This window comes from Pinus tabuliformis, chromosome 6 (assembly GCF_031772625.1).
Source record: "Pinus tabuliformis cultivar Carrire ecotype Pingquan chromosome 6, CPIR1, whole genome shotgun sequence".
Taxonomy (NCBI): domain Eukaryota; kingdom Viridiplantae; phylum Streptophyta; class Pinopsida; order Pinales; family Pinaceae; genus Pinus; species Pinus tabuliformis.
The window spans coordinates 1,445,183,822-1,445,196,080 of record NC_142292.1 but is presented as its reverse complement, the minus strand read 5'-3'; positions in this window follow the sequence as shown (position 1 = coordinate 1,445,196,080).

Below are 12,259 nucleotides of genomic sequence, written 5' to 3'. Positions count from 1 at the left end.
AATAAAAAATCTTCAAGACCAGAACAAATTGAATGTCCTCAAGCAATAACCAGTGAATGAAAATAGCTACAGTGAAGCAAACAAGCCAAGAAACTGACGATTGGTCAAACTCATCAGAGAATCTGATTGAAGGAATGGATGGAAAGGGTTATAGCTTCCCCAGTGGAGTCACCATTTTGTTGTCTAGGCAAATCCTCTTTGCGGATAGAGACGATCCCTCTAGCCCAATGAGTGGGACTAGAAACCTACGTGACAATCTACAAGACAATTTCCTAAATTACAATCGAAATGAGAGAAGAGGAATACGGGCTACCTCGTTCTGATGCTATAATGTCCTCCTTTGTTGAAGACCTTGAATAACTTGTGCCTCGGGCTCAGTCCTACTGCTCAAAACGTTTGAATGCCTGCACAAGAGATCAAAGACACAACAAAGCATATGAATACAAATAGCATAATCGAAAGTAATCCACTTAACAGATCAAGGAGCATTAAGATAAATGATGCATTAACACACACATTTATGGAAAGTGAACTAGCAGTTGTAGATATTAATAGAATAAAGGAGGAAGCATACAACCAAGCCTTGATGTAAATAAGCTCTCCTTGAGTGAATGTCCAAGTCTAATCTCAAGCTCTCCAAGCACTCCCTCTCCAAGAAAAATGAGTAGCAAGTAGGCACTATGTCAGCATAAGGGTGCAAATAGTCAAAGACCGACCATTTGGGAATGGGAGAAGATGAATATATAGCCAGGGAAAGGGATCTAGGATCTCTCCAAAGATAAGAGAAGGCCCTCATCTCAAGGAGGTATCTCAAAGGGATTAGATCAAAGGGCCAAGTTGAGAGAACTCGACCTCATCCACACCGAACAACCTCCAACTCGTCGTTCTGGAAGCCTCTAGATCATGAAAATTCTTGTCCTCTTTGGGAAAAATTGCCTTTTAGGGATCATCGCGGGTATCCAAGCCAAAATCACACTGGCATCGCAAGGCTAGTATAGTGCAACTAGCGACCAGCACGGTTTCCCAGTGTCAAGGTAGCGATGATGCTAAAATTAGGGTTTTAGAGTCCTTTTCTTCAGGGAAGGATCAAGGCATTTTTCATCAGTGTTTTAAGGAGGATATGAGCTGCATATCAAGATGGGTGCATTACATGATTGCCAAGTTTTGGGCACTTTGGGGTATGACACAGGGAAGTGCAGAAGGCGTGACAAACTACTGTGTAACAAAGAGCTCCTCTTCATAGCACATGGCATAGTAACAATGAATAGTGGATCCTTCCTAGACCACTGTTGAGTTTGGATACACACTCCTAATCAAGCCTCCTCCTTTACCATAGGCCTATCATAAGCAATTCATTCCCTGATCTAGGTAGTGATAGAATATATGGCTTTAAGGTTGATTTTGCTTTATCGTGGATGATTTTAAATGGCAGGAGTACATTCCTAGCATGACAAGGTAATTCTCAAAGAAGATAGTAAGGAGAAAGCACAAAGAAGCACATAGGAGAATCATCATGAAAACATGAAGTAGATCCTAGACCAAGACAGAAAGAAGGCATTTCATGATGACTCAGAGGATTCCAATACTGAATCAAGACCCTTTAGAGGGTGAAGATAAAGAACAAAGTAAATCTTCCATGAATATGAAGTATTGATTAGATTTTCCATCAATATTGAAGACATAGCAGCAAGGAGAATATCTTGGCATTGCCACCTCATCATGAAGTCTATGACATCATTTTCTAAGTCGTGACTTGTATAAGTGTCTTCACTATGTCATATGTGTACATGTGTCTTACCACATCATCATGTGGAATGTAATGATCTATTTCTAAGAAAAAAGATAAAATGTAATGTTCATAAGTCCAAGAGTCATATGTGGAATATAAAAAGTCACTTAGTCATATATGGACAAAAGAGTCTTTAGGAGAAGTCCAAAGGTCATTTAGAGAAGTCCAAAAGTTATTTATAAGTTCAAGACCTATTTAGAAGTCCAAGGGACACATTAGAAGTCCAAGAGTCATGAGGATAATTCAAGGTTCAAGAGGAGATGAAATTTAATTCCTCTTATTATAAAAGCAACATCATAACTCAAGCAAAAGTATTTTGGAGGCTTAAGCTTTGGAGAGCTATTTTTCGCTTCTCTAACTTGGCATAGGAGAGAAGACTATTCTTTGGAGAAGCAAGAAGTGTTAATTTTTGCAAGTAGGGTCAAATTCCAGCTTGTATAGCTCAAATGACTGATATGATGCTTGCATTAAATTCCTCTTTTCGAGAGGACCAAAATCGACCTAAATATCACCCTATTTGGTCAAGCGAAAGTTGATTTTTGAATTATTTTATTCATACATGTATTATGGAATGGGTTAGCCCTAAGCACATGTGAAATTGGTTAGGTCGACCTCAAAACCAAGTGGACCCTCAAGAAATCCTATAAATAGAATCAAACTCAAGCTCATTTCATCACATTGATCAAGCCACCTTCTATTCTTCTCATTTGTCTTGGTTTGCACAGGTCTAATCGAAGGTGTTAGTGCAAGGGTTTGAAATCACAAGGGTGAAGCTCGCACTGATTTAGGGCTTTCTGATTCCTGGAAACTAGCATATAAATGGACAATTTAGAATCTATACATTGGCACACAGTGGTCAAGGCAGCATCCAAAGACCCCTATATGATGGCACAGAAGCTTAAGGGAGTGTCTAGGGTTTCAGAAGTAGATTTGAAGGTGTTGGTCCTGAAGCTCACACAGAGTGGTCCTGAGAGCGTCTAGGTATTCCCGGAAGCTCGCACACAGTGGTCCTGAGAGTGTCCAGACATTCCCGGAAGCTCGCACAGAGTGGTCTTGAGAAGAGAGCGTCTGATGGTTTGGATAAGACCTGGGTGAGTTTGACCCTATATGCATGCACAGAGTCTACCTGAGAGCATTTCAGCAATCACAGACGCCCTCATACAGTGTCTAAGAGATTGTCTAGAGAGTTTCAGATGCACACAATCAGTTTTGTTGAGAGTGTCCAAGGTTTTGACCTTGGTTTTGATAGTTGGATTTAGTTGGCTTCAGTGATCTGGTAGATCTAGGTTTCTCTCTATTATTATATAGATCTGTAGATCTATTTTGTAAATCTCTGTTGCAAATATATGTATTGGGCTCATTGTTGGGTATACGACCAAAGTCCCACATTGACTAGAAGTGGGGAGGATCATGGGTATATAAAGATGGACAAATATCTCCATTGGCATGAGGCCTTTTGGGGTAAAGCCCAAAAACAAATCCATGAGGGCTTAGGCCCAAAGTGGACAATATCATACCATTGTGGAGATATGTGGTGTCCAGAGTCCTAACAAGTGGTATCAGAGCCATGCCCCGAATTTAGCCAAGTTGATGAATTCTCAGGAATGTCGAACGAAGGTGGTGGGCCCCAGTAATATCACGATGGGATCCGTGGATGAGCTCGGTTAGACAGGCGGTGTCCTCCGGATTCTTCATGGACGTGTCCTGGTCCCAACACGGTGAAGAGGAGTTGACCTGGGAAGAGCAAGCTCTCGAGGCAGGTGGTGCCATGTAAGGCATGTGCTTCCAACGCATTGGAGTGGAGAATCCTAGTTGGTAGAGAGTGGACGGATGGATAATCGTTTGAGGGGAGGCTCAATGGTCCTTTGTTCAAGGGGAGGATTGTTGGGTATACGACCAAAGTCCCACATTGACTAGAAGTGGGGAGGATCATGGGTATATAAAGATGGACAAATATCTCCATTGGCATGAGGCCTTTTGGGTAAAGCCCAAAAACAAATCCATGAGGGCTTAGGCCCAAAGTGGACAATATCATACCATTGTGGAGATATGTGGTGTCCAGAGTCCTAACACTCATTGTACTCTCTGCTGAAAACTTTTTATAACTATCTATTAAAGAAGAAGATTTGAAAGGGTTTCCCCCTTGTGGGTTTTTTCCCTGGTCTTGGACCAATCTGTTGTCTCTTATGGCTATGTTGTTATCTACTTTGTCATTACATATATTGTTCTATCTTCATTTACGGATTATGATTGGTTACATTGTTATTAGTTTGATGCATTATTAATTAAGAAGTAAATTGGGCTAAAGTAGTTGATTATGCATAGAACAATCAGAAAAATTAACATGGAATCAGAGTTGAGGTGAAGGACAAGCCCAAAATAAGACAAGCATTGAAGCCCTCATTATCAGAAATAATATTGCATATTCAAGGTCAAGATGTCTTCCTCTACCTTCAAGGAACATGAAAAGTTGGGTGATGCATCAAAATTTGTTGCATGGAAAGTTAGATTGGAGATCATAGTTGGCAACAATGATGTGTTGGAATACATTCAAGGAAGGATATCCAAGCCTCCAGAAAATGCTTTCGCTTCCCTCAAGATTAGGTACAAGAAAGGTGAGTCCGAACCAAAGCAAATTATAGCTGATGGTTTACAAGATCATTTACTTGCATATGTTGGGAATTTAAGAAAGTCTAAAGAGATGTATGATAAGATAGCTTACATGTATGAAATCAAAAACTTGAATGAGATCATCACCTTAAAATATCGACTCAAGGAAACCAAGATGAACAAAGGAGAAGTTGTTCACTCCTACATTATGAGGATCTCTCATCTTAGAGATCAATTGCAGAGAGTTTGAGAAAATGTACCTAACAAGGAACTAGTAGTTGTGACACTTAGAGGTCTCCTTCCTATTTGGGAAACCTTCATTACTACAATCAGCAACAACAATGTCCTAGCAGGGGGAGTGCTACTAAGTGTCACAATTACTAGTTCCCACAACTACTCCCACAAGGGTGGCTCCTGTGTCACGATGTGTGCATCTATGTGCTCCTCACAACCTTGCATGCCCTCAACCTCATGTTCAGCCTCCTCATATGTATCCTAATGTCTAAAACCAGGTCTCCACCAGCAAAATCGCCTTTGGGTCTCATCCTCTAACTTCCCACCTTTACATGATGGTCCAACCCTTGAACTATACTTCTCCTTCTCCTATTCATCCATGGAATGAGGCATGGTAGGATGGTCAGACTGACCATACATGTGGGTGTTGTATTACTGGTATACGTGTGTATGTACTTTGCTTCTGTGTTGGTTATGTATCAGTCGTTGCATCCCCTCTAAAATCAATCGTTTCTGCCTCACCAATTGTTGGCTCTGCCTCAACAACTCCTCCATGATCTTGCTAGCCTCCCAACAGCTAGCCAAGATCATGCTCTAATACCATTGTAATATTCCTAATGGAAGATTTGGAGTGATAACAAAGGCAAGTAATAACATTCACAATAAAATTTTGTTTTAGTAAGGAACATATGAACAAAAATTTCTCATCAACACCCAAATCAGCTCATTTTCATTAATAAATAAACTGGAGTGCATTAAAAGTTGGATGAGGTGCACCTGCACTTGCACAAGGAAAGCTACAAGCCTCAGGTGATCAATACAAAGTGCCCCTCTGCTGTGAATTTGTTGCTCCTAGAAAACTGCATTGTCCCCTCAAAACTTCAATGCTGGCTTACTTCAAGCTCTAATTTACCCCCTCAAAAAAACCCAGAAATTTCTGCAACTTCGAGGATGTGCTCCTCTCCAAAAACCCAGAAAAGGTTTTCCCTAGTTTTGACCTACCAAATTTGACCCCTTGGGGATTGGCCTAGTTTTTCTACACTGCTAAATGACTTGACCTCTTGATTTGGCCCCTCAAAACTGCCCAATTATTTTTGTAAATTTAGGGTTGTGATCCTTGTCAAAATCCCAGAAAGGGTTTTCTCTAGTTTTTCCCTCCAAATTTGACCCCTTGGGGATTGGCCCTCCTCCAATAGTGTAACTCACTGCCTGTAACTGGAATTTTTGTAACTTGTTGCCACAAAGTCAGGAAACCTCCCCAAATCAGACTCCCAACAATTTCCCCACAACACAGCTCCCCAATCCTCCTGTTAAGCATCCTTCCAAGTGACCTCCACTAGTGACTGCGCAGTCCTGAGTGAGGATGACGTAGGCCCTTTGAGAAATAGCTCGACTTGGGTATTTTACTAGCTTTCCTACTGTAATCTCTCATCTCCTACTTGGCAGCTCAATGTGATTACCTCCAGCAACCTTCCCAATTGAATTCCCTGACTCCCCTGCTCCACCAAACACGTAGTCTCTCCCAGTGCATCCCCAATTGCTCCCAAACTGTGTCCTTGCTGACCAAGGAAGTGTACTCCACTGTTGGGTGATCTTCTCTCTATCTCCAATGGGAAAGAAAGCCCTCCTAGGGTGGCACTCGAAGTCCACCGAAGAGAGGGATGAGCTTCACTCCTTGGGAATCTCTTGTGCTAAACAACACTTGTAGCTTAGCTAAACAGCCAAAGGAACAATGAAATTCTCAAATCATCAAAAGGCCCCAAATTCTGCTCACTTCCTTCTATTTATTCTTTCTCCCTTGGGCCCCACGTGGGCCCCATCAAATATTTTGATCCCCCACTTAGGAAAATCGAGTTGCCTCCAAGGGGTGTGTATTCTAGGTGGGTGAGTGGCCCCCACAATCCTCTAAAAGGCACATTGACACCCTTTATCCTAAGTTCTTCCATCAAATTTGCATTAAGCCAAAAATAAAAAAATGGCCAAAAATGGTTTCTCCTTACCTTGGGTAAACAATTAGGAAGGGACATTACACACTCATGATAAAAGGAAGAAGGAAAAAGGAGGTCCATCAAGGAAACCTCCTTCTCAAAATACAAAAGGAAGGAATGACATATCGTTATCTCATATTGAATGCTACAATTGCCACAAGAAAGGTCATTATGCTGGAGACTATCTCGAGAAGAGAAAGAGCCCATGTAACAACACCAGAAGCAACAACAAAAACAAAAGAAGAAAAGATAATCAAAGGAATAATTGTGATGGAAGATATTAAACAAGAAGAAGAGACTCCTCAAGCAAACATGAAGAAGATCATCCTCCTCAAAAGAAGTCAAGGGCTCCCAGGTATGAAAGTAATGTTGTAAATAAATCAGAATACAATCTTATTTTTGCCCTAACTAGTTCTTCTCCATCATATTCATGGGATAGTTGGTTGGTTGATAGTGGGGCCACTCATCATTTCTATGGATACAAAGAAGTCCTCTCTAATCTAATAGAAAGGGAGACTAAGTTGAAGATCATTATTGGAAACAACTCCACTCATCCCATGAAAGGCTTTGGGTCCGTCAAATTTCAGCTGAATTCTAGGGAATCAGTTCTACTGCATGATGTTATGTATGTGCTAGGATTAATGAAGAATCTGGTATCTATATCTGCATTGGAAGATAAATGGATGATGGTTTCCTTCTGTTGGGTACCAAATCGGGCCATCTTTCTGACCATTTCCACTACCCTTTTTGACCTTTTTGTACTCATTTACCTATGTTGTTATGTTAAACTTACAAGGTAAATACTCCCTTACTTGTCCAATTGGTATATTTTAATTAATGAAGTAAAAACGCACGGAGTCTATCTATTTGCGGTACTAAATCATGTGTTTGACCGCAGCGTAAGAACAGGAACCCTCACTTCAGTGTATTGCAACAGATCTGGTAACGGCCATCCAGAAGGAGGTCGCGCAGCTCGAGGAACAGGCTCCCTGAACTATTCTTAGGCCTTCTTGCTATCTCAAACATCTGATGTTGATATCGTTCCAACCGATGTACATCTTTGTATCTGTAGTTACTATGTTTCCAAGGGATCCGTTAATCTCCCTCGCTGTGTATAAATTGCAGGTTGTTCCTGTGAATGGGGTTTCTCCCATCAGTATTGTAAACATCTGTTACTGAGTAATAAAAGATCATCTATTTTGTTGTTCTAGTCTTTTCCGTGGCTAACGTAGCCCTGATTGGAGAGTTGAGCCAGCTCTTCTGATCAGGTGCTACGTCTTTGTCTATGTGTGATTTATCGATTTATGTTTGTTGTTACAGTTCTTTACTATTTATAATTATTCCTGTAGTTCTGTAATTTGTTAATCTTACAGTCATGTTTTGAATCTTAAACCATGAGCCCTTGGTTGGAAAGGATTACGCGTTTGCCCCTACATATACCTTGCGCATTTCCTTGAAAGGATACACACCCGGATTGATAAGTTAATGTTAGAATAAGGTGGATAAATCACCCCTACCTGGATACCAACATTTTGGCGCTATTGTCGGGGAGGCTAACAAGGTGCAAACAACGATCCGGACCGACCAGAGGGTCAATCTCTCGTCCTGGGGAGAGAACAAGTTTTCTCACTCTGCTTCAGGTCCTGAGCATAGGTACTCTTTTTGCTTGTTTATTTTTGTTTTTCTGATGATTTTGGGCCATTCTCTTGCCCTGGGGAGGGAGGAGTCTTTTGACGCCCTGCTCCAGGCCTTGAGCTAGAATTATTTCTTCTTAACCTGTGTGTGCTTTCTTTTTGGGAAATCCCTAGTTTTTACCCTGGGGAGGGATAGGTCTTTTGACACCCTGCTTCAGATCTGGGAATATTAGGGCTTCCTGTGGTTTTGATTGTTTTTGGTTCTTGTCCCTGAGGAGGGAGGAGTCCTTTGACGCCTTGCTCTAGGCTTGAAACCCTAGATATTTGGTTAGAGTTGCCTTTCTTTTTGTGAGTTCTTTCATCTTGGGGAAGGAACGGTCTTTTGACACCTTACTCCTGATTGAAGCATTGTAGGTTCATACCAAGACCCTCCATCAATCCAACTTTTGTATGAACAAAGAACCAAATAAAAGGGTGGAGGGAGAGCCCCAAAGAGGGGAAGACCAGACCTGGGAAGAAAAACTTATATACAAGAGATCATAGAAAAGGTTGAATCTGAAGCATCCTCTCGCGTAGCTGTGAGACCAGGAGAAAGAAGGGTGAAGTCAGAAGGACAATCAGTGGAACAGCCAGTATCGGCTACGGCATTCTTTGGTGACTCAACACAACAGGTTCCTCTAACCGTGGAGGAAACATCTAGCAGTAGACCTGATCCAGAGAATCTTGCGCTGGTGTTAGCAGAGGAGGAAGTTGCAAGCAGAGCATTGGCAAAGTCGGATTGTTCTAGTAAAGGAAAGGGAGTTGCAGCTGAAGGATCAAGCCATCAGGCCACAGGAGAAGGAAACGAGGAGATACTTACATCACCAAGGGACCGGGGAAGTGCTACCAAAGCAGCTTGAGTTCCGGTAGCAAAGAATCCTCAGCCACTCTCTGCAGAGCCTGTTGAAATCCCCAGTGATTATTGGAAAATATTCATGGCTCCTACAAACTCCACCATCGATTTCCCTATTGGAGATCTGGGAACAAGTGCGCCTACAAAGCCTATTCCATTGGCAGCTCTACCAACCTTCCATGGGCTTATCTTGGAAGACCCCGACACATTTCTATTTGAGTTTGATATAGTATGCCGAGGGTATGACTATACAACAGATGCCCAGAAGTTGAAGATTTTCCCTTCCACTCTAAAAGGGACGGCTCTACGATGGTTCATGGGCCTTGGAGGAAAATCCATTTCCACATGGGAAGACATGCAAATAGCTTTCCTAGAGAAATACCAGGATTACTATAAATCCCGTAACATTAAGGAGGAACTATTCAATTTCACACAAAAAGAAGATGAAAGCTTGGAAGATTGTGTGGAGAGGTTCAGCTACACCTTACAGACGTCAGGTCATTCTAACGTGGATAAGGAAATATTAAAGATTATCCTCCTTCGATCCCTTCGAGAATACTCGATGGAACTATTGAACATTGTGGGAAAGGGAGACATCTCCAAGGAGAATTTCGAAGATATTTGCAAATTATGTATTCAGTGCTCAAGGGGGCTTGCGAGAAACAAGTAGGGGATCCGTTCAGTAAAGGGATCTAGCGGGGGTGTTACAAAATCAGAAATCAAAAATTTACTAGATAACATGAGAACAGATATCCTCAATTCCCAGTCAACACAGATGGACACTTTGCAAGTAAAACAAAAGCAGCTATAGCTGGATAGGACTATGGCAGTATTTTGTCCGAAGTGCACAAAGAAGCACCCGGAGAGGTAAGCCATGGCAGCCTCGACCACCGACGGGAAATCAAGGTATATAATTGGATCCATCTCAGTCTTTTAACAATTGTAATATGAATCCTCAGACCATGCCTTATCCTCCCATGTGGCCGCAATACCAGTACCCACCTTGGCAACAGTGGAATCCCCAAGCCAGTACGAGCTCTTCATGGGCTCCAACCTGGTGAGGATCCACTCCTGGTCAGTTTCCTCAGCAGATGCCACTGCAGATGCCATAGCAGATGCCCCAGCAGCAGCTTCAACTGCCCTCCAATGTGCCTCCTGGTAACCAGCCTGCCCATCCTCAGCTCCCAATGCAGCCTAACCCTAACCCCAACAATAAGGGAGCTCATCAAGCTGATGTTCTTAACCTACCTTCATATAGTATCTCCACTGCAGAGTTGTATGAAATGAATCTGCGATCAGGTCGGACAGTTAACGTCCAACCTCCTCCAATTATCATTGAACAACTTGATAGTGAAGGTAAGGAGGCAGAGTCGGTCAGTGAAGAGCCAAAGCAAACCAATAGAACCCAGACGCCTCTTGTCAAGAAGCATCAATCTTAACCACCTTACCCAGAAAGATTAATCATGAGTAAACCAAGTCCTCAATCTGAATTTGATTTATTAGGAGAATTGCAGAACTTATTTGCTAAAATTCCCTTATTAAAATCTATGAAGGATGTGCCAATCTATGCAAAGACTCTTAGGGAATATTGTTGTTATAGACATTTTTGTGCCTAACAGCATGGAGCATGAAATGTCAATAATCTGAGGGATCCAAAGTCCCTAAACATGTTGTTCTTACCCTTAGAGGAACAAGGTCTGCAAACCACAGCACTGAAAATCAGTTCTCCACCTGAAAACACTCAGAAACAGGCTATTTTTGGATCATGTCAGCTGCTCCACTGAGCATCTGTGCTAAATGTCAACTGCTCCTCTCTGTACCTGCGCTGAAGGTCAAAATCAATGAAGGCTACCTGCGCTGGGCGAGATTGGCCAAGTGGCACAGTCATTCTGCAAGGTGTCAACTGCCCAGGAAGCTTCCAAACTGACACTTGGGTCAAGGAATTCGCCTAGTGATGAGTAAGAGGGTCTTGATCTCCAAGTGGAAGCAAGATTCTCCAAGTGGACTCAAGAACTAAAGATTAACTAAAGTGGGAGAGGACACTAGTCAGCTTTATGCCAGTCTCAAGATGACTCATCCTTTCTCCAAAACCCTATATATAGATCTCTCTCATGAGGTCTAGGGAGGCTGGAATTTTGTGCAAGTAAGGAAGTGTTGTTGGTTTGAGTATAGAGCTATTGGGTGTTTTGCTTGAAGGAGGTGAAGAGGAGATTTCTTTCAGCTGGGAGGTGTTGCTGGATTGGGCCTACTGTGGTTGTAACTCTCTCAGAACTTTACTTCTATTATCAATAAAGTATTTGAGGTTCTTCTATATGCATGTATCTTGATGATGAATTGATGCTTGTATATTTGGTTTATGCTAATCCTTAGATCGATTATGGATGCATGCTTCTTGTAGTTTCCTTTTCTTGTGCTTTTACAGGATCTGTGTGTAGCTGGGCCGGTGAAAGGACAAGGAGCTAGGAGCAAGCAGCAAGAAGTGAAGACTGGATCGACTATTAGCGCAAGATAATGGTTAGTAGATCATCCTTTTCTTCCCTCTCTCATCTCATAAAGAAGAATTATTGAATAGCTTTGCATTCAGTTGTTGCTGAGGTACTATCACCCTTAGAGTGGGATAGAGGCATTCTGCATTAGATACTTTTCCCCCCAACAAATTGGCGACTCCGCTAGGGATCGTATCTTGTTGGTTGTTTGTGTTTCTTGCTATTCATTTCATAAACAAAGGGAGTACCGAATCGAACTGTGTTTGAATCCACCAAATACAAAGTAGAGGGCAGCTACTCTAGCTCAGTTTCTGAGCAAGTTTATGATTTGAAGAGCTGATCCACAAGGACTCTAATAAGCTCTTAGTGATAGCTTTTCATCCTCCTTTACATCCCTTAGTGTGTCCTTGACTGATAGCTTCTGATTTGAGCAAAAACTGTGAATTTTTTAGAAATCTGCGACCCGAAAACCAAGACGGACGAAAGTCTCGTTCTTCAGTGCAGGCTGTACAAAGGCTGTCTGCATTTCAGCACAGTTCCCGAAGGGGCTACCTGCGCTGAAGGTCAAACAGGCAGTGTTACACCTGCGCTGGACCAGTCTTGGCTTGAGCTACTGGGGTTTCCTG